Source organism: Gorilla gorilla, chromosome 17 (genome assembly GCF_029281585.2).
Source record: "Gorilla gorilla gorilla isolate KB3781 chromosome 17, NHGRI_mGorGor1-v2.1_pri, whole genome shotgun sequence".
Taxonomy (NCBI): Eukaryota; Metazoa; Chordata; class Mammalia; order Primates; family Hominidae; genus Gorilla; species Gorilla gorilla.
Genome location: NC_073241.2, coordinates 42,245,529 through 42,268,269, shown reverse-complemented (window position 1 = coordinate 42,268,269; position 22,741 = coordinate 42,245,529). Strand labels below are relative to the sequence as shown.

Genomic DNA, 22,741 nt, shown 5'->3' with positions numbered 1-22,741 from the left:
TCCCTTACTAAAGCCCTGTACTTAAAACGACAACGTCCACTCCTCCCCTCCACCTAGTCCCAGACAACTTTTATTCTATTTTCTTTCTCTGTGAATATGCATATTCTGGGTATCTCATACAAGTGGAATCATACCATGGTTTTCCACGTGTCTGACTTATTTCAACAAGCATGATATTTTCAAGATCTATTCATGTTGGTAGCATATATTAAAATTTCCTTACTTTTAGTGGCTGAGTCATATTCCATTGGATGGATATACCACATTTTGTTTATTCTTTCACCTGTTGATGGGCATTTTGGTTGCTTCCACCTTTTGATTATTTTGAGTATTGCTACTATGAACATTAATGTACAATATCTGTTTGATTTCTAAGGGCTTTTGATACAAGTTAGATTTAGACACCAGAAAATGTCAGATTGGAGATCAAGTTCAACGTAAGAATGGGGAAAATCATCTATAGAGCAAATAACTATTGCTAAGGTTAGAGAATATAGTACCTTTATTTAAGTACATATTGCTTATTATTATTAATACATATTCAATTAATACTTGTTGGTCATAGGTAAGTTGTAAATTCACTCTATATTTGTTTTTGTGGCTATTACGTTTATCCTAATTACCACTGACACAAACCTGAGAGAGCAGCAATGTTGATGGGTGTGGCTAATTTTTTTTTTTAATTTCCTAGTTACAGGCAAAGTAACAGGAAAAATTAAATGACTTCTAGTGACTGGCATTACTGTACCAAACCATTGGCAGTATATCGGAGGCTTGCAGGTTCCACTGAAATTTATGCTCACCTTGCTTCCATATTGCTATTATTAGCCCCAAACCACCATCTTGGTTCATCTTAACATAGTGCTTTATTTACAGTGCATGTTAATGTTTATTTCTTAACACTAATTAAAATTTAGCCATGACTCCTTGAGCAGGACATGTAAGCATAATAAGAAGCACTTCTGTATGTTCTTACTTCCAAACAAGAAGCTGCAGGATTCCTGTCCACCCACTATGCATATGGGATTTATTCACTTCATCCTGCTAGATAACCTCCTGTCTCCTTGTTGACTTCAGTTTTTCTAGCATAGCCAATTCTTCTTGGTTAACATTTTTCTTAAAACTTCTGGTTAACATTTTTAATGTTGAATTGATTTACTTCCTCACACTTTCTATAAGTTTCCAGAGTAGGAAAACCATTCCTATATTATTCACTGGCTACCATCTGCTCTCATACTCCTTACTTCACCTCTCACGGGCCTCACCTTTGCTCGCTTCTTTTGTGAAGCTCTTCAAAGCTTTCTCTTTTCTCAGGATGATGTTTTTGCCTGACATTTTCTTCCTTCTTCTTCTTCTGTTTATTCTTTTGAGACAGTCTTGCTCTGTTGCCCAGGCTGGAGTGCAATGGCACGATCTCGGCTCACTGTAACCTCCGCCTCCCGGGTTAAAATGAGTCTCATGCCTCAGCCTTCCAAGTAGCTGGGATTACAGGCATGCACCACCACGCCTGGCTAATTTTTGTAATTTTAGTTGAGATAGAGTTTCACCATGTTGGCCATGCTGGTCTTGAACTCCTGGCCTCATGTGATTCACTGGCCTCAGCCTCCCAAAGTGCTGGGATTACAGGCATGAGCCACTGCACCCTGACCCCTCCTGATATTTTCTGAACATTTACTCTTTCCATCTATCCTAACACTAACTGTCATGCAAAATGCACCAATGCCTTTGTATTTTTGCAGTGTGAAGAATTGTGTGTGTTTGTGTGTGTGCACTAAGTGTGTTCTGTGGTTTGATTCTCCTATTCCTTCACTGTAGCTAGTTTATTTTAGGTTATATTCTCTTAATAAGAAGAGACTATGTTGACTTACTTTGGATAATGTCACAAATAGATTGCTGTGTACTAAATGGTTTCAATGATAGTATTTTTGAGTGATAACTACTTACAAATATTAAAAATATGAATATAAAAATTATTCAATATTCAGCCGAAATCTTTTAGGGTTAAAAGCCTCAACTGGGTAATTTTTATGATTCAGGAGTTCTTCCCAAAAGGATGGCAATGCTGATTGGCATTGATTCATGGAGATGAAGCTCTTAGCCTTCTGTCCTTCAGACTTAAACAGAGGAGGTATACGTGTAGACAGTCTACACTGATCACTGAGACAGAGAAGTGCCTTCTCCATTCATGCTGCCTTTTTAAAAGTTGTTTTTTTCTTCAAGGATAGACTCTGTGTTAATGTCAGCCCAGTTCTCTGTGTATACATGATGATGGGGCCTGGGGGACGGGGGCTGGGTGGATTGCAGGAAGCTTGTCTCAGTGTGCCAGGTTTTGTAGGTGACAGGGTGTAGTAATGGTTTCTTACATGAATGATTGCTATAGCTAATGGAGGCCTTGTGAAAATGATTCAGATTAAGCTTCTGGTTTGCTTTAAGCTTACTGACCCAGTATAATTGAGTGTAATTCAGTGGAATCAGTGAATTTGTATTCTACAGTTAATAGCAATATATTCTTGAGAATGAAGAAACCATGAATGAGGTTCTTAATTTGCTTTTCTGCGTCTTCCATGACCTTAAGAAGGATTTCATGAGAGCATTGGGGAAACTTTAAAAAAGTTTTCTTTACAAACACTTTACACCTCACTCACTGTTAAACATGATTTATGTTGATAACTGTGCTAAAGTGAGAAATAATGCAGAATAGGGGATGTCGTGGTTGTTTTATTTAAGGGACACCATGCCTTTCACCACCTGAGGATTGTAGTGACCTTACCAGTAATGTCAATGGAATTATTATTATTTGTGACTAGAAAATGGCTTATGACTATAAAGAAAAGAAAGGAGAGAGAGAAGGAAAGCTAAAAGAAGGGAGGAATGGAGGGAGATGAGGTGGCAAAGAACAGAGGCAAATCTAAGGCAATCTTCAGAAGTAGTAAAGTAAAACGGAAATATTGGTTTGCAAGGCAGTAGCACATAATAGAATCGCAGGATCTAATTTCATTAACATCCTTGCAGCAAATAATTTTCCTGAATGAAAGGAACCAGCTGCACCAAGCAGATTTATATTTTCAGTAGCAACCCAATCTAGCAACTTTGTGAGCATCTTAGGTTTGGTTTAGTTTTGAACTAATAAAATCTTAGCTGCCTGACCCGGGAGAGCTTGTTCTCATTAGTAACTGACACAAAGGATTTTGCTGATTGTCCACATGGTTTCTGATTCCCAGAAAAAAATGAGCAGTGAATGTTATAAAGGCCCATAAGTTATGGGATGTGAGTAGGAAGCCGAAAACTTAACAGGAAAACCATAGGAAAGAACCCATCATGAGATACATGGATGATGTTTCAGATTCTCAGGAGATTAACAAAGTTTCTAGAGGTATTTATCCAATATGATGTTTCTTGGGCATAGGAAAAGCTTTTTAAACCATCGACCAGCCTCCACAAAAAGATATATGATAAGGTAAAGAAAGTTAGTCAAAAAGAAAAAGAATCTGTGACTCCATTAAGGAACAAGAGCTACTTTGTGTAAAACTGATGTGTATTTTCCTCAGTACCGTGCCCTGAGTGGGTAGGGGAGGGAGTTATTATAACCTCATTCCTGCTTCCACCAGAGCACCTGCACTAAAAACTGTTTTATCTTTTGGGGTTCTGGGTATGATCCTGTTTAACAAGATATTTTGACTACAAAAGTGTAATTTTTTTTGAACTGTCTGCCTATATCATTCACTTCTTTGAGCATGGAAGCAATGGAAAATCTTACTACAATCAAATAATTGCTTCATTAGAGAAGATTTATCCACAGAAATTGATGAGATTAAGTGTCAAAGCATTGTTATTTCACTCAGTGCTTCTTTGAGGTTCAGAAGTACTTCCTTTGTACACTTAAATGGCAGAAGTGAGAAGCCAAACTTCACATTTGCTGATACCTCTAAATAGCTTTCTTGTCATCATCATCAGTAGACACACACAGGTAGGTAGACAGTAGATCCAGGGACCAGGGGCAACAAAGAGTTGTGCATGAATTTGTAGTTTATTTGAGAAACAAAACATTAACACACGGAAAACTGGTAGTACGGTACAGGAAGTCCTAACTTATTGTCATTGATAGGTTCTGGGAAACTATGACTTTAAGGAAAACATTGTATATCAAAACCAATTTTACCATAGGCTAATTAATATAAATGAGTTAAGTTACTCTGTGATATTTCTGGTCAAGAAAACATCACCAACCTTCAAAATAAAGACCCAAAAACCTTCTAATGTTAAATATTGAAACAAGTGTGAGCTATGTGTAAATGTAAGAAAGATTAATAAAAACAAGACAATTATTTATTCAATTTTTGGTGAATCAGTGAATGATGGCAGTAGTAGTAGTAGTATTGGTGGGTTAAATCAAAGAATACATATTTACAAACAAAGTTATTTTGAGCATCTGTTACCATCCTACCACCACACAATTAAAAAACATTAATAACATATCATTAAAAAGGATTCCTGGCACTGAAAAATTTAATGAATGAAATAACAATACAGTTGAGACCTTCAACAGTGGATTAGGTCAAGCAGAAGAAAGAATGACTAAACTTAAAGATAGGTCTTTTGAAATAACCCAGTCAGACATAAATGAATGAAAAAAATAATTTTAAAAAGAAAGCCTAAATGGCATATTGGTCACCATCAAGTGAACAAGCATTCAAGTATTGTGAATGCCAGAGGAGAAGAGATAGAAAAAAGCATTGAAAAACCTATTAAACCTGAAATAATAAAAATTTCTTAAATCTTAAAAGAGATATAGACATCCAAATATAGGAAGCTTAAAGATTTCTGAATATACTTAACTCATAAGTCTCCTCTTTGAGGCACATTATAGTTAGACTGTCAAAAGTTAAAGAGAGAATTCTAAACAATAGAAAGAGAAAAGCATTAAGTCACATGTAAGAGAATTCCCATCAGATTAACAGCAGATTTCTCAGCAGAAACCATATAGGTCAGGAGAAAATTGAGTGATATATTCAAAGTACTGAAAGCAAGAAAAAGACTCCTGGTGAAGAATACTATATTCACCAAAGGTGTCCTTCAGAACGTAAGGAGATATAAAGTGTTTCCTAGACAAACAAAAACTGATGGGATTTGTCACCACTAGACTGACTATACGAGAGATGCTTAAGAGACCTACATCTGGAAGTGAAAGGATGTTCTCTATCACCATGAAAACACACTAAAATATATAACTTATTGAAAGAGAAGATACATATGTATGAGAAACCGAAAGGAATGAAATGTTGTTACTACAGAAAGCTACCAAATCTCAAAGATAAACATCAGAGAGGAAGAAATGAATAAAGGATTTACAAAACAAACAAAAAACAATGAAGAAAATGACAGGAATAAATTCTCACCTATTAATAACCTTGCATATAAACAGTTTAAATCTCCCAATTAAAAGATATGGACTCACTGAATGGATAAAAATATATAATATAGCAAGACCCAACCATATTCTGCCCACAAGAAACTGACCTCACCTACAAAGACATATAGATTGAAAGTGAAGAGATGGGAAAAAATAATTTATGCAAAAAGAAACCAAAAGTCTTCAGTAGTTACGATACTTAGACAAACTAGAACTTTAAGTCAAAAAACATAAAAAGAGACAAGATCAGTACATAATTATAAAGGGATCAATTCAGCAAGAGGATATAAATAACACATACACACACACACACACACCTAACACTGGTGCACAAGATATTTAAAGCAAATATCATTAGCGCTAATGGAAGAGATAGACTCCGTTACAATAATAGATGGGGACTTCAACACCAAACTTGCTTGCAGCATTAGATAGATAACCTAGACAGAAAATCAACAAAGAAATATTGGAGTTAAACTACCCTACAGACCACATGGACCTAGCAGACATTACAGAACCTTTCATCCGACAACTGCAGAATACACCTTCTTCTCGTCAGCACATGGAATTTTCTCCAGGTTACACTATATGTTAGGCAACAAAACATACTTCCATAAATATAAAAAAGTCAAAATCACTTCAAGTATTTTATCAGAACACAATGGAATAAACTACAAATCAGTAGCAAGAGAAATGTTGGAACCTGGAAAAAATATGGAAATTAAATAATACGCTCCTGAATGATAATTGAGTTAATGAAGAAGTGAAGAAGGAAATAAAAAAATTGAAACAAATGAAAATGGAAAGACAACATACCAAAACCTATAGGATTTCACAAAAGCAGTTCTAAGAGGGAAGTTTATAGTAATAAATACCTACATCAAAAAGTAGAAAGATTTCAAATAACCTAATGATGTACCTCAAGAAACCAAGAAAAGCAAGAACAAACCAAATAAAAAATTAGTAGAAGGGAAGAAATAATAAATATCAGAGCAGAACTAAATGAAATGGAGACAAAAATAGAGACTAAAAGAGATTAACAAAATGAAAACGTTGGTTTTCTGAAAAGATAAAATAGATAAACCTTTAGCTAGACCAAGAGAAAAACAGAAAAGACCCAAAAAAAATTAGAACAAAAAGGAGACATTACAATTGATACCGCAGAAATAGAATCATTAGAGACTATTAGGAACAACTAACAACAACAGATTCCTGGACACATATAATCAACCAAGATAGAATGAGGAAGAAATAGAAAACCTGTGCAGACCAATAATTAGCAATGAGATTGAATCAGTAATAAAAAGCCTCCCAACAAAGAAAATCCCAGGATCAGATGGCTTTACCACTGAATTCTACCAAATTTATAAATTAGAATTGAGACGGATTCTTCTACAATTATTCCAAAAATTAGAAAAGGAGAGAATTCTTCCTAACTCATTGTAATAGGCAAGCATAACCCTGATACCAAAACCAGACAAGGATGTAACAAATAAGACAACTACAGGCATCATCATGATGAACATAAGTGTAAAAATCCCCAACAAAATATTAACATAGTAAATCCAACAGCACATTAAAAAGTTACAAAGACTATACTTTCAGGGATCATTTCTATAGTTCATTACTAGAGAAGTTTCTCTGAATGGGTAGAGCACTGGAAACCATGAGGAGGAGGCACAGTGTTCTCTCCTAAGCATGAAGCTGACTCTTGGTGTTGCTTCACTGCACCTGCCACGTGCCATTGATGATTGTTCTTGTCTTCCTCTGGGAGAGTAAGACGGAGAGCATGCAGTCTGAGTGCTTCCCATTTTATTGTTGTGTACTAAGAACAGTGTTTTTGTTGTACATGAGGGTGGTAGCTTTAACATTTAGCAGGCAAATTGTTTTGAGAACGTGTCAAGTGAGAGCTTTTTTCCTTTGTTCTTTGCTTGCTGAAGGGATCCTTGTGGGGTGGGCTGCTTGGTCTGTCACATGGCTCTCAAAAATAGTCTTTCTAATTCCAGTATTCCTTGGTTTTTCTGGGCTTCTGAAGGTTTTTACTATGTAGTGATTTCAGAAAGTTCATTATTGCTTAGTCTGCTGTGTTTAGTTCTCTTCAAGGTTTTGTAAAAGAGACAAAAGCTTTTATTTCTTGGTAGGTAAAGCATGTTGAAGTTATCCATTTACTCTTTTTTTCCTTTTATTCTTTCTCTTTCTTTCTTAAAAAAAAAAATACACCATGATCAAGTGAGATTTATCCCAGGGGAAAAAGGATGGTTCAACATACGCAAATCAATGAATGTGATACACTACATCAATAGTATAAAAGACAAAAGTCATATGATCATCTCTATAGGTGCAGAAAAAGCTTTTGATAAAATTTAATATCTCCTCATGATAAAGTCTTTCAACGAACTTGGACATACCTCAGAATTTTAAAGGCAATATATGACATACAGCTAACATCATACCAAACGGAATAATTTGAAGCTTTTCCTCTAAAATCTGGAACAAGACAAGGATGCCCATTTTCACCACTTTCATTCAACATAGTAATGGAAGTCATGGCCAGAGAAATCAAGCTAGAGAAAAAAAAAAAAGTCTCCAAATTGGAAAGGAAGAAGTCAGATTGTCCTTGTTTGCAGATGACATGATCTTATATTTAGAAATACCTTAAAAACTATTAAAAAGCTATTAGAACGTGTAATCAATTTCAATAATGATGCAGGGTACAATATCAACATAACAAAAGTCGGCAGCATTTCTATACATAAACAGCAAACAATCTGAAAATGAAATCAAGAAAGCTATCGTATTTACAGTAGTTACCAAAAAAATAAAATACCTAGGGATAAATTTAAATAAATGAAAGTTTTCTACAGTGAAACCTCTAAAACACTAATGAAAGGAATTGAAAACACCAAAAATGAAAAGATATTACATGTGTATGGATTAGAAGAATTATTTAATAATATTCTTAAAATACCTGTATTACCTAAAGCAATCCATAGATTCATTGCAATCCCTAACAAAATACAAATGACATTGTTCACAGAAATAGAAAAACAATCCTGATATTCATATGGAACCACAGAAAATCCTGAATAACCAGAGCAATCTTAGCAAAAAGAACAAGGCTAGAGGCATCCCACTACCTGATTTGACAATATGCTACAAAGCTATAATAAGCAAAACAGCATGGTGCTGCATAAAAACAGACACATAGACCAACGGAACAGAAGAGAACCTGTTAATAAATCTACATATTTATAGTCAACTCGTTTTTGATAAAGGCTTCAAGAGCATATGATAGGGAGATGACAGTCTCTTCAATAAATAGTGTTAAGAAAACTGGATCTCTGCATGCAGAATAATAAAACTAGACCCCCATCACCAAATATAAAACTCAGATCAAAATGATGTAAAGACTTAAATCTAAGACTGAAACTATGAAACTGCTTAAAGAAAATGTAGGAGAATTGCTTTGGTACCTCATTGGTCTGGGCAAATATTTTTTGTTAAAATATTGAAAACACGTGGGAACCAAAGCAAAAAATAGACAATTCAGATTTTTTAAAAAGCTGCACAGCAAAGGAGACAATCAAGAAAGTGAAGAGACAACCTACAGAATGGGAGAAATTATTTGCAATCTATCCATTGGATAAGTAGGGATTAATAGCTAGAATATATGAGGAACTCAAACAACCCAATAACAATAACAAAAATCTGATTGAAAAATGAGCCAGTGACTTAAGTGAACATTTCTCAAAAGCAGACATTCAGATGGCCTGCAGCTGTACAAAAAAAATGCTCAACATCACCAATCATTAGAGAAGTGCAGATCAAAACCACAATGAGATAACTTTTCATCACAGTTAATGTGGCTATTATCCAAAGAAAAATATAACAGATACTGGCAAGGATGCAGAGAAAGGAGAATTCTCATGTCAATGTTGGTGGGAATGTAAATTAGTGTAGCCATTATGGAAGGCAATATAGAGGTTCCTCTAAAACTAAAAATAGAACTACTGTATAATCCAGCAATCCCACTGCTGGGTATTTGGGTATGTTGCAAAAGAAAGGAAATAAGTATATTGAAGAGAGATTTGCACTCTCATATTTACTGCAGTTCTATTTAGAATAGTGAAGATACGGAGTCAACCCAGTGTCCATCAATGGATGAATGGATAAGTAAAATGTATTATGTAAAAGTAAAATGGATAAGTATAGTGTATATACACAAAAGAATATTATTCTGCCATTAAAAAACGAAGTTTTGTCATTTGAAGCAACATGGGTGAGCCTGGAGGACATTATGTTAAATTAAACAAGGCAGGCACAGAATCACAAATGTTACAGGTTCTACTCATATGTTGGAGCTAAAAAAGTTGATCTCATGGAGTTAGAGAGTAGAACGGTGGTTACCAGAGACTGAGAAGGGTAAGGGGTTGGAAGCCCCAATTACCCTGATTTGATTATTACACATTGTATACATGCATCAAAATATTACATGTACTCCACAATTATGTGAAATTTTTATGTATCAATTTTTAAAAATTAAAACATGACACTATTAAAAGTACTGCCTTTATTCCTCATGAAGATATTTGTGGACTAATAGGAAAAAAGCATTAAATATTTTAAATATAGAAAGAATATTCATATAGTGAAAAAAATTACAAATATGACACGTTCCCCAAGTACTTTTATACAGCATTTTTTTTAATGTTTTTTTGAGACAATCTTGCTGTGTTGCCCAGGCTGGAGTGCAGTGGCACGATCTCAGCTCACTGCAACCTCCACCTCCCGGGTTTAAGTGATTCTCATGCCTCAGCCTCCTGTGTAGCTGGAATTACAGGCATGTGCCACCACGCCTGGCTAATTTCTGTATTTTTAATAGAGACAGGATTTTGCCATGCTGGTAAGGCTGATCTCAAACTTCTGGCCTCAAGTGATCTGCCCGCCTTGGCCTCCCAAACTGCTGGGATTACAGATGTGAGCCACTCTCCCTGGCCTGTATAGCATTATTTATTGTGCATTTGGATGATTATTGTATACTTTATGAATTTTTATAATTTGTATTCATTCCTTTTCCAATCTGCTTATTCCTGGTTAGCATCACAAGTAGTCAGAGCCTATATTGGCAGCTCAGGACACAGGTGGGAACCGCCCTGGACAGGACTCCTTTCCACTGCAGAGTGCACTCACATAGCCCCACACTCACTTACAATGGAACATTTGAGAGAATCCCATTAACCTGTCATGCACATCTTTGGGATGTGTTAGGAAACCAAGGTACCTGGAGAAAACCCTCACAGACATGGGGAGAATGTGCAAACTCCACACAGACAGTGGCACTGGCTAGAAATTGACATATTTTTCTCATCAGTGTTATAACCAGATGACATGGAGTGAGACAGTGTTATTGAGAACCTGGTATATAACCAGTATTTACCATAAGAGTCAAGTCAATGGTACAGATGATAGTATCAATATAGGCTAGGTGATTGGGGTGAGTCCTTTGAGAAAGCAAGCCTTGAGCTGGGCTTTCTGGAAAGAAGGTACAGTCCTTCTCTGAGCAGAGGCAAGTGGGATGGGATGCTAGGCACAGAAGACAGTACTGATGACAGTTTGCAGGAGGGACTTTCAGTTGTTTAGGAGATAGCGGTAAGGTATTAGGTTGGTGCAAAATTGACAATGGCAAAATACACAATTTTGCACCAACCTAATATAATGTGTTGATGCTAATTGAGCATTTGTTTTGAAAGAGTAGTAACAGAGAAGGTTCCAAGATAGACAGATGCTCAAATGTGGGAAACTTATTGTACTAGGGTTCTCCAGAGAAACAGAACCAATATGAAATGTGTGTGCACACACACAAAGATTTATTATAAGGAATTGGCCCACATGTATGGAGGCTGGCAAGTCCCAAGACCTGCAGTTGGCAAAGTGGAGACCAGAAGAGCCTGTGCTGGTGTGGTTCCAGTTGTAAAGGCAGCAGGCTCAAGACCCAGGAAGAGCTGATATTTCAGTTCATGTCTGAAGGCCAGGAAAACAAAAAGAAAAACAAAAAACAATGTCCCAGTTCAGAAGCGGTCAGGCAAGGGGAATTACCAGGCTCTTTGTTGTATTCAGCCTTCATTCTATTGGACAAGGCCCACCTGCATTAGGGAGGGCAATCTGCTTTGCTCAGTAACCTGATGCAGGTGTTAAACTCACCCAGAAACACCCTCACCAGAAACATTCTTCACCAGATGTCTAGGCTGCCTCTCACCTTGTCAACCTGACACGTAAAATCAACCATCAGAATCATGAATGCCAGGAATTTACATTTAAATTGTAGATAGTTGAATATGATGTTTTATTTAGGCAAAAGTCCACAGTTAGATAAACTGTCAGCAGATACATTTATTAAGGTGGTGTGTGTCTGTTGTTAATCATATCAATTTGTTTATTCCCCTCTTTTGATGTATAATGGTCTTACTATGTGCCAATAAATGAATATATAAAATAATATATTTGGATTTCTACAGGTGTATTTGAATAACAGAATTCTCACTTGGGGGCCCAGCTTCAATTCATATTTACATGCCAAGATAATTGTTGATGTTGTAGAGAGGTGCTTAGTTAAGCAAAGAGATGAGCACATCTAAAATCAAGCTGGCAATAGGACCCTTAGGAATAAATATTTATGTTCATGGACATTAGTCTAAAGTGGCATCTTTAAACCTACCTTTTTTGTGTGTGATAGAAACATAGAGTTACACCTTATGGTGACCGCCTCATCCATTTCACACCATATATCATGAAGTCACAAGAAAAGAGAAGAAAATCAGTTCTGGATGGCAGTGCAGGCTAAATGTTCTTTCATAGGAAGTCAAGAAAGTAGCTTTTGCAATTGCTAACATTTATGTGCTTTTCCAAAGACTTGTTCACATTCTTCTCCAGCAGTGGCAGACACTTGAATAAACTACTCAATTTGGAACATAGCAAATGACTTCCTGGCCCATGAAGAATGGTGGTGGCGATAAATGGGTGGAACATTGCAGGCACCTAGGAAAGAGAGCACCATTTCTAAAATGTTTAGTGAAAATAGCATTTTCAAGCAAACTGGAAATGTCTGATTGGGGGCAGAAGAGTGAGCAACTGCAGCTTTGAAGGAGAGCAGAGTAACGTGCTCCATTCAGCATGTGCCTGAAGTCATGGGTCCGGCAGCTGCACCACCTCTTGCTGTTTCTGACAGCATTGGCGAGGGGTCTGGATTCATTGCAAGTCTCTGCTGAGCAGGGCTGGCACATTTCTTTCCTGTGTCCTCTGTTAGGGGATAGCGATAGACTTCTAGTAAACTCCAGGATGGAGCCTAGTTAGGTCTGTAAGTGCTCGTGTCTTTGCTGACAGAATTGCTGAGATAATTACTGCCACCTCCTCAGTTTTGTGTGTCACAGGCCATTGTCCAGTTATGGTTTCTCTGAAGTGAAATTTGGTGTATGTGAATGGGTGTGTGCGTATCTGGCTCGCAAGGTGGAGCTGCTGAGAGATTGGACTGCCACTCAGGCTAAAGGTTTTCTGGTGCTAGACAACTGGATGAAAGGTTTGTTTTTTTTTTTATTTGCCCCTCCACCAGCCTAGATACACACTGGCTTTTGTGACTTTATAGAGTTATTCTCAGGTATGTATTCCAAAACTAGCAATAATTGTGAAGTGATTCCAAGAATCCAGTAGTTAAGTCTGTATGGCTCCCAAACCCATGTCCCCTTCTCTGCCTAATCTTTCTTAATAAAAAGCCAGTTGATAGTTTTTCTTTGCTGAGCTCTAGCAGCCAGTTGGCCTGGTGAGATTGAATAACATCAGGTAGCCATGTCAGGCGTTTGGAAAGCCTACAGGCAGAAGGCAGTAAGAATGGTCTTACTGAACACATCATATTCTACCAATGTTAAGACATAGATTTATGGCCTCTAGCACAACATTCACTGTCAGCACCTGCTGTGTGTCGTAATTGATGTTTTCCTTTGGTTTCCTTGAACAGTTCTGCCTCAGCTAATGCCATTAAGTTTCAGAACTCAAAAAGAGTTATTGTTAAATGTGGAAAACTGCTCCTGATTATTTTGGCCATTAGAGGACCACGTGAGATGAGATCATAGAAAAATTGCAGGTAATCCATCCACTGACATTCACACTCTATCTAGATTTATGAAGCACTCCCCCAAGGCAGAAAATGCATCTGGAAAGAGTGCCTAATAGACATTTAGGTGTCTGGATGCTGAATAGATGCATATATGCATAGTTTCTCCATTTTGTTATTTCACTTCTGTTTCTAAAAACCTTGATAACATTTAGAAGCAAATGTTCAGAAGGGAATGAAGGTCCTGCCATCAGGACAAGACATTTGGGTAGTAGAGCACATAATTCCTTACCAGGTATGATTTGACCTGAATGCATGCTAACTCATTAGTACCCAACCAGCACCCCCTCTTGAGTAGGTTAGAAGTAAGCAAGACTTGAAACAAGGCAAAAGTCAGAACCACAGGCAGAAAAGACATAATGTCACATCCTTGGATGCCTGGTATGAGAATGCAGAATGTTGGCAAGAAAGATCCATGACTCTGGGAGAAGATGGGGACCCTGTTTTCTCCACCATTGTGAGAACCAGCTCTGCGTATTCTCCTGTGTCCGTGATTGTCACAGGGTGGTCTCCAAACCAGCAAGCATCAGCATCCTGGAGAATGCAGACGCCCAGGCTCCAACTCAGATGTATTGAATCAGAAACTCTTGAGTGGCAAGACCCAGCAATCTTGTTTTAACAAGTCTTGCTGGTGATTCTGATGCATTTTAAAGTTTGAGAACCAATAAAGTATCATCCCCAACAGAGGTGGAGTAAAGTGAATTTCACAGAACATTTCTCCGTGATTGCAATTCTCAGGCTGAGATGGACAAGAAATGCTGATACATCTCTGCCCACTGATTTGACAACTTGAGAGACTAAAGGGCTTTAGGAGTTCTTATTTTTTTTAATTCCACATGTTTCATTTTGATTAAAAACTGAAATATCAAAGAATTCTCTAAAAATTCTCTATTAGGACCAAAAAGATGAAATATACAAAACAGTCTGGCATTTGCTTTTGTGCTGTTACCCAGAGTGTTTCTCATTTTGCCATGGCTGAGAAAAAGTGTTGGTGATATAGTTTGGCAGTGTCCCCACCCAAATCTCACCTTGACTTGTAATAATCCCCACATGTCAAGGGCGGGGCCAGGTGGAGATAATTGAATCGTGGTGGTTTCCCCCATGCTGTTCTTGTGGTAGTGAATAAGTCTCATGAGATCTGATGATTTTATAAATGGAGGTTCCCCTGCACAAGCTCCCTCTTGCCTACGGCAACATGAGACAAGAAGTGCCTTTGCTTCCCACCATGATTGTGAGGCCTCCCCAGCCATGTGGAACTGTCAGTGCATTAAACCTCTTTCCTTTATAAATTACCCAGTCTTGGGTACGTGTTTATTAGCAGCATGAGAAGAGACTAATACAGCTGGCAAATTTGGGCATCCCATTTCCAGTATAGACAACAGAATTATTCTCCAGATTTAGAAAGTGAGAGGAAGGTGCCTCAGCCAGGGCATCTGATGACTACACTTGCAGAAGATGGTCTGAGCACCGTATCACATCTGCTGAATAAAGTACGGATCAGTTCCGGTCCTCATGTTATCTTCAAGATTACTAGGCAAAAATAAAGTCATAGCTGTGGCTTAAAGCCTTAAACTAAATTCTGGGAGTTAATTACATTATGGACACGAATGCTTTTAAGAGATTGTGTATTTCTTTGCATCTGTATGATTGCATCATTAGTTCAACAGCTTCATTTAATGCACATTTGAGGGCCTATTACATACAAGCTGGCATTCCTTAACTACTCTCCTAGTGTTGCCTCTTGTCCTTCTGTCTGTGACCATTCTACTTAAAGAAACTTAGGGAAGAAGGAAGATAAATATTCGTTTTCCTTTTCTTGGCCATAGAAGCACCAAGTTCAGTCACTCATTTCAATGGGAGCTGAGTGCATTCTTCCAGCCCTCAAAAGCACTTAGTTTAACTTTTCTGATGGCCCAGTGTTGACTATGTGGAAATTCCACATCTCTGAAAGGAAATGGAAATGCTTCCTTTGTGGACTGACCTATTCAGGAATTTCATAGGGCCTAAAAGAACATGACAGAGGGGGAATCTCAGCTGTGCACTAAATTTCTCTACTCCAAGTCACTTTCTCTGGTTGAGAGTGAGCTGAAAATTGTTTTGAAAACCAAATTGAAAGCAACCACTTACTTACAGTAAGGGTTGAGAGGGGCATGTTGGATAAGTCCCTTATGAAAGGGATCCATAGAATCACTATAATTTTGCAATTCGTGGATCTAGCCTATGTTTTTATGTAAATTGTGTGTGTGCGCCATGTGAGTAATGTCTGCCTTATAGGGAATTGTGTAGAAAAATTACTCAGGCAATTCAAATGGATAACATTTGGCATGAGTTCTCATATTTTGACTGGCTGTTTGCCTGCCTATCTAGTGAACTTTAAAAAAAAAAAAAAAAGAAAATGTTCTAACAGACTTGGAACTGAGTTTGCAAAGATAGGATGGGCCCAAGTTAGTATTGCTTGCAGCCCCCAGTAATTCAGTTCAGAAGATGACTGACCTCTGGCATGAGGGATGAAAGACATAATGAGGGAAAGCCAATGGCATCAGGAAAGGGAGCAATGTTTCAACAGCTATTAGGCTGGTGCAAAAGTAATTGTTAATGGCAAAAAACACAATTACTTTTGCACCAACCTAGTAATTGCCATAGATTGCATGAAGCCGGAAGGAGCCAGGAGGAGAGCTTATGGGGGGCCCTGTGGCTCATGCCACAAGTTGGAATAAACACAGAATCAGATCAAGGCAATCGCCGTTTACCCTACTTTTACCGAAAATTTGATTTCTTTTTTTTTTACTTAAGGATTGAATTTGTTGCTAACTCTTTTCCCTCAAATGGTTCCCCCTCACCCATGCATTTCAGTGAAGAATATGTTTTCAGTGCATATAAGTGATGACAAAATTTGCATTTCTGTAGACTCCAGCTGTCTGGTTATGTAAATGATGAGCATACGCTATATTGTATTTTCCAAAAGCACATGTGCAGCTTGTATAGCTAAGTGTTAAATTTATTTCAGAACTTATTTAAAGAATGGTCCTTTGGGCATGGCTGGTGAATGGTTGCATGGAAAAATATACTCAAAGGCAGGGCAACAAAACTGTAGAAAATGTCTGTCTCAATTAAGGAATGCCCTTTGATATTCAAGTCAGCTGTGTTACAAACAAATCAAAAAAATTCATAAACCCTCTCAAGTAGAGCCATCTGATTTTTATACGTATATAACTAAAATATCTTCACATATTACCTCTTGTTGTCTTTATCCTATTAAAAAACAAACAGGCTCTCTTCAAAGTCACATCTCTGGGAAGTTTTTATTTTCTAGTTCTAGCTTTCTAATGCAGAAATATTGCCTCACTTTGATACACACCTTTATCTTTTTCAAACTACTTTTACATAAGTAATCCTATCTAATTCCCAGATCAGTGGTTGAGGTTGACATATGCCCATTTTACAGATGGGTAAACTGTGGTTCAGAAAATTGAAAACTCCTTAAATTGTACAGCGGGTGAATAGCAGGGCCCAGATTCATATTCAATACTCTTGGCCCCACCTCCAGCAGTATTTTTCTTTGTGCAGTGGTGCCTTTTTTATCACCTCAGGGGTGACCTCCCCTGTCCCAGGAGCCTATTGCCCCTCAGGGCTGCTCACTCTCTTCCCCTCCTCTGATTACAGTTCTCAAAGGTCATTTTATTACTATTATTACACAGCTGACACTCATTTTATACTTAAATGTTGCCTCAATCTGTCTTTTATATTTTAAGCCTTTTAATTTCTAATTGTGGAATAAGTAGTCTTTTTTCCTGATTAAAAATAATTTTAAGAACTATATTAGAGCTGGGGACATCCTTCAGAAAATCCCTTGAATCACAGCGGCTCTGTGGAGCTCCACATGTTAAGCGGGAACCTAATTTATTTGGTGTTACAGTGACTTAGCAGAGTAAGAGGTGAAAGAAGGATTCATGGGTTGCCTGATGCTGCTGGAGCCCTTGTGAGGGTTTGTCAGAGCAAATGAACTTGAGACCTTCCAACTCGCTGCTGTTAAGCCTGCTGCCTCCCAGCTCAGGTTGATCTGTGTTGTGGTTAGTAATTAAGATAAATCTATTTTTGCATAGCTAATAGCTACTGCTCTGTGATTACTAGCTCATATCTTCTGTCCCAAGTAAACATTTATAAATACTTTGAAGACATCTCAGTGAAATTTAAATTTCCTTATAAAACTTCATTTTAGGAATAATGGGCCTGTATGCTATGCATAGCCATGATCAGTGTTTCCGTGAGTGAGAGCCACATGAGTTACAGTGGCCCTGTTCGCATAATAAATGTTTAGTAGGAAGCATTTGCATATTACATTATGAGGCTTCCTTTCTGGCCTTCCTGTGTAATTTATCACAAACTTTGTGAGAAAATACTTGCACCAAAGACATCCTTGCACAAAACAGCACAGGTAAAGGAGGCTTCCTCCTCCTGCTTCTCTCATCTTTTGGCTTTTCCCGGGAGTGGAATTGGCATATTTCTTGCCCTTTTTCCAGAAAACCATGGGTAGAACTGGGAGGATCTTATACTCCCAAAACCATGGCAACCCCAGACAGATTGAGGATTTTAGAACTGCTGTGGTGTGCTGGGTCCCTGACACTGAAGCACCAGTCACACCAAACACTGACACAGTTCTTTGTCTTCCCTGGTGTCACCCAGAACACTCGTGTGGGTTCGCATAAGATGCACAGGCAAAGTGGCCGCTTTTTGCATCTAAGTGTGGGTTTTAATGTGGATTTTCTCCAGCAAGTCATTTGACTCCATTCGAGATTCTCCGAAGTCTTATTTTAGGAAATTACCTCAGTTAGATAACAAATACATATTATTTTGTTCTCAATATTCCTAAGAGTTTAATTTCCATTTCACTTCTCTGTAGGATACTTGTCAAGTCTGTCCAAAAGGAAAGACTAGATCTGTGCTCCTCCCTCCCAGTGTTAAACCGCATCATTCCCTCTAGATAATTATCCTTTGCATAGCTTATCTAAACCAACCTCTCACTTGCTGATTCTGAATCTCAGGGGTAGGACCTAGGAATCTGCAGTTTCACAAGTGCCAGTGGTTTTTATGATCAGGCAAGCTGGATAATGGACCTGTTTCTTGAACAAATATTTGTTAGATAAATACCACCTTTAGTTTTCCCTACTAACATACGCTTCTCAAAACACTTGGTACCTGCATTCTATCTCTAATATTGGAACATTCTTTATTATTATTATTATTATTTTCCTTTTTGCAGGCAGGTAAGAGAATCATGTGGATCAGATTGTGTCCCTTCCAAAAATCCAGAAAGCAATCCAGAGGAGCCTCACTTACTTGCTAAAGCCCTTTACAAATTACAAAGTGTTGCAAGTTATTTTTGATTAGAGAACATTCTGGAATCAGTAAATAGTTTATCTCTTCTTCAAATGAAATTAAAGCACAGCAAAATCAAGTGACTTGTCTAACAGTGCCCAGCAAGCCATCAGTTTGTAACAGATCTAAAAGGAGATGTCTGACCACTGTTCATCCCGATCTAACAAGCAGTAAGATACTGGAATTGATCAAACGTCTGAGACACCGTGGTTGAGACCCACTGTTGTAAAGCATGGAGATAGCTAACAGGATGAATCAGTGGTGGGGGCCTCTAGGTTAGAGAGTCAGTACTAAATCCACTCTTGGCCACTGAGGGTCTCATTCTAAACATGGGAATGATAACATTGGATAGAAAACTATATGTTAAATTATTTTATACATTGCAATTGTTTCTGGTGGTAGGATTCTTATCTAATAGTTAAAAGATGTTAGGAGAGGAATCGATCTTTTTTATTCATTGAGTTCCCCTTGGTAACTGCCTTCCTGCCTGGGCTGGAAAGTGCCTTCCCGCTTGTGTTGCTGTCTTTATTTTTAAAGTGACAGCGCATCTTTGCCTATTTTTTAGGGTACATTGAAGACCTGGGAAATATTTCTGTGGAAATTATTCCTGAAATCCCTTTGAAGTATTTGCACTTTGGCTATTGTGTGAAGAATGGAAAATCGACTGAAGTGGCATTGGGTTGGAGTTAGTGCCTGTGTAATCAGATGCTAATGTAGCTGCCCTGCTACCAGCCCCATATCACATCCTCCTCCTACCACTTACCCTAAAATTGCAGAGAATCAGCTGTGTACAGTAGGAGGTTGGCAGTTCAGTTCTGCACAATGCACAATAAATCACTGAGAAATCCATAAACAGCAGCTGACAAGACTAACTATAGGAAAATTAAAGGCTGACGAAGAAGGTCGGGGAAAAGTTTGATCTTTCAGCTTAAAAATCTTAACAGAAAAATCCACTTTTTTGTTTTATATTTTAAAATAAAAGGTCTTTACTTATTGTTTTTATGAATAGATAATTAAAGAATGAAAAGAAAAAAGTGTTCCCCATCCTAGCTCTTGAATGCCTTAGTTCAAAACTTAAATAACTAGTGATGTTATTTATTTGTACTTTGGGTGATGTAGGGTTTAATAATGTGATTGGTTGACAGAGAAAAAATAATGAATTGTTCTCTTTGACTTCCTGTAGCCTTGGATGTGAATGTTATTTTTCCTTTTCTCTAAACTTTTTGGAGGCTTGCTTGAAGGAAAGTGTTGTTGCTGGAAGCCCTGACTCGCTGGTGCTTAACTCCATGGAAACACGCATGTGCTTAGAGATCCACACTGACCTCGCTCCCTCCAGATGCCATCATTTTGGTGCAGACATTATTCAGCAGACACTAGGAATATGAAAAGATACAAGAGCTGAGTCTTGACCTTTCAGAGTTCAGAGTCTAGAAAGAGAAATCCTGAGTAAATATTAAGTGCTTAATAACACTGTAAGGGGGCTTAAAATCTGGTGGCTGAAGGTCCTGTCTTGAAGACAGTTTAATGCTCAAGCCCCTCAAAGAAGATGCTGTAGTTATCGGTGGCCACAGGAGAAGGCATCACAGAGGGTTGGAAACTTAAGCTGAGTTTTGAAGGTCAGGCAGTTCTTAAGTAAGCGAGGAGGAGAGAGCAAGGACATTTCAAACAAAGGAGCTTCTCCGATATAGCTTCATCTTGTGTGCTGGGTGAGAATTAACAGTGCTGTATGTAAGGTGTGGAGTACGCTGCCTGGTTCGTGAGGTGCTCAGTTCATGTTAGCTGTCATTCTGAAGGATGTGGCTAAAAGATGAAGCTTCTGGAGACAGTGAATAAGGCAGTTACACCTTCTTGGGTTCCGTAATTCTTTTTTAACCCTGAAAGCCTGAAAGAGCCTATTACTTACTTAACTTGGAGTCCTGGTTTTTCCAGCAACTAGCTAAGAAACTAAATAAATCACTTTTTGGCCGAGTGCAGTGGCCCACACCTGTAATCCCAGCACTTTGGGAGGCCAAGGCGGACAGATCACGAGGTCAGGAGTTCAAGGCCAGCCTGACCAATGTGATGAAACCCTGTCTCTACTAAAAATACAAAAATTAGCCAGGCATGGTGGCACACACCTGTAGCCCCAACTACTTGGGAGGCTGAGGCAGGAGAATCACTTGAATCCAGGAGGCAGAGGTTGCAGTGAGCCAAGATCGCACCACTGCACTCCAGCCTGGGGGACAGAGCAAGACTCTATCTCAAAAAAAAAAAAAATAAATAAAAAATAAAAAAATCACTTTTTGCTTTACACCTCCCTTTTCTTCCATGTAAAATGTGTCAGTTGGACTAAATAATATCTAGTGTACCTTCCATTTGGAAATATAGTAAATTTACTTTGCTATAATGAATGAAAGAAACTAGAACTCGAGATAATAAACTATTTCCCTCTTTTTTTCCTGAGTTTCTTTTTTAATGTGAACTGTAATACCTACTTGAATATAAACTTACTTTACATTCCTACTAATAGTAAGGCACAAAATTCTTTGGGAATTAAAATTTAAGAACAGACATTTAGGTTAGAATCAGATGGGTATTTCTTATATGTAAGTATCTGTTCCATCCTGAAATAAAGTAGAAAATCTTAGAATATCTATTTTTAGAAGTGTTTTGTAGTATTTGTGATTTCTGTAATGGGATGTTATACAGAGACATGAGTACATCCTAGACTAGGTGACTTTTTAGGGTTGCTTTGTGATTTATAAGACAACTCCTTGTTGTCTTCCTTTTTCCTAATATCATTACCAAATTAATTTTCCTAAAATCTCTTTGGTCAAGGCATTTCCCTTTTCAAAAGCCTTCGGTGACTTTTTGTCTCCCAGGGTAAATACAAAAGTATCTTCTTTGTCCAGGTTTCCCCTCTTTTCATCATTATCTCATGCTATTTCCATTTATGAAATTTCTTTACCCATCAGTGTGGTTGACTGCCAGACCTCAGAAATGTCCTGTTCCCCAAACCATTGGGTTTTGTTTTCATGGTCTCACAGCCTGCCCAAACCTTGTCCATTCTGAAAGACCCAGTTCAAGAAAGAGGATTCACCATGTTGAAAACAGCAAGAATTGAGAAGCAAATGTTAAAATGTTCATATTGTGACTGCCCAGGCTGGGTGGCAGCACAGGAATGGGGGCAGGTGGTTAAGGAGGATGGAAGAGCCCATGGACTTGGTGAGATGGAGGGAGAGACAGCCTTGCACATGGGAGGCTGAGGTCAGGGAGGATAAGATCTGAATTCAAGGAGGTGGTGTACTTTGAGGCTGAAGGTGTCTTTGAAAACCACAGGTCAGAAGAAGAGGCAGGGAAAGGATGTAAAATTCTTTGAGCCAGATTCACCTTTAAAGTGGCTTATAGAGATACAAAGATTATAGACTGTAGGAGATGAAAGACAGGAGAAGGAGGTGAGCTTCAGGGTAGATTCATTGGGAATATGTTTGGATGTCATGAAGATAATTTGACAACAGAATCTCCTTGAATGTGGTGTAAAAACAAAAATAAAGCAAAACATATAAGAGGCATTGATAAACCCAACCCAAGATCCTTTCCTGTAATTCAGGATATGTAGGATGAGGAAAGTATTTTGATTTAAGAAAATCTAGATTGGAATAAATGGAGTGTCTATTCCAGACAGAACAGGCTTTCCCAAAAGAGGGACCGTTAGGGCCTGAAGAGCTGCAAAGGATTTGATTTGGGTTGAAATTATACAAGGACAGACAGAAGAGAGTAGATAAGGTATACTCAGGTTAGAGGGTAGATTG

At 38.0% G+C, this 22,741-nt stretch overlaps 1 protein-coding gene and 1 non-coding gene across 18 annotated transcripts in view; both read left to right on the top strand.

The window, feature by feature from the left end:
• PTPRM (protein tyrosine phosphatase receptor type M) overlaps positions 1 to 22,741 on the top strand; it is an 826,718-nt gene that overhangs the window by 414,252 nt on the left and 389,725 nt on the right. The window lies entirely within an intron of this gene.
• On the top strand, positions 7,000 to 7,215 carry LOC115931507 (small nucleolar RNA U3). Its single transcript, XR_004067982.2, has one exon. It is a non-coding gene; the product is annotated as a small nucleolar RNA U3 (small nucleolar RNA).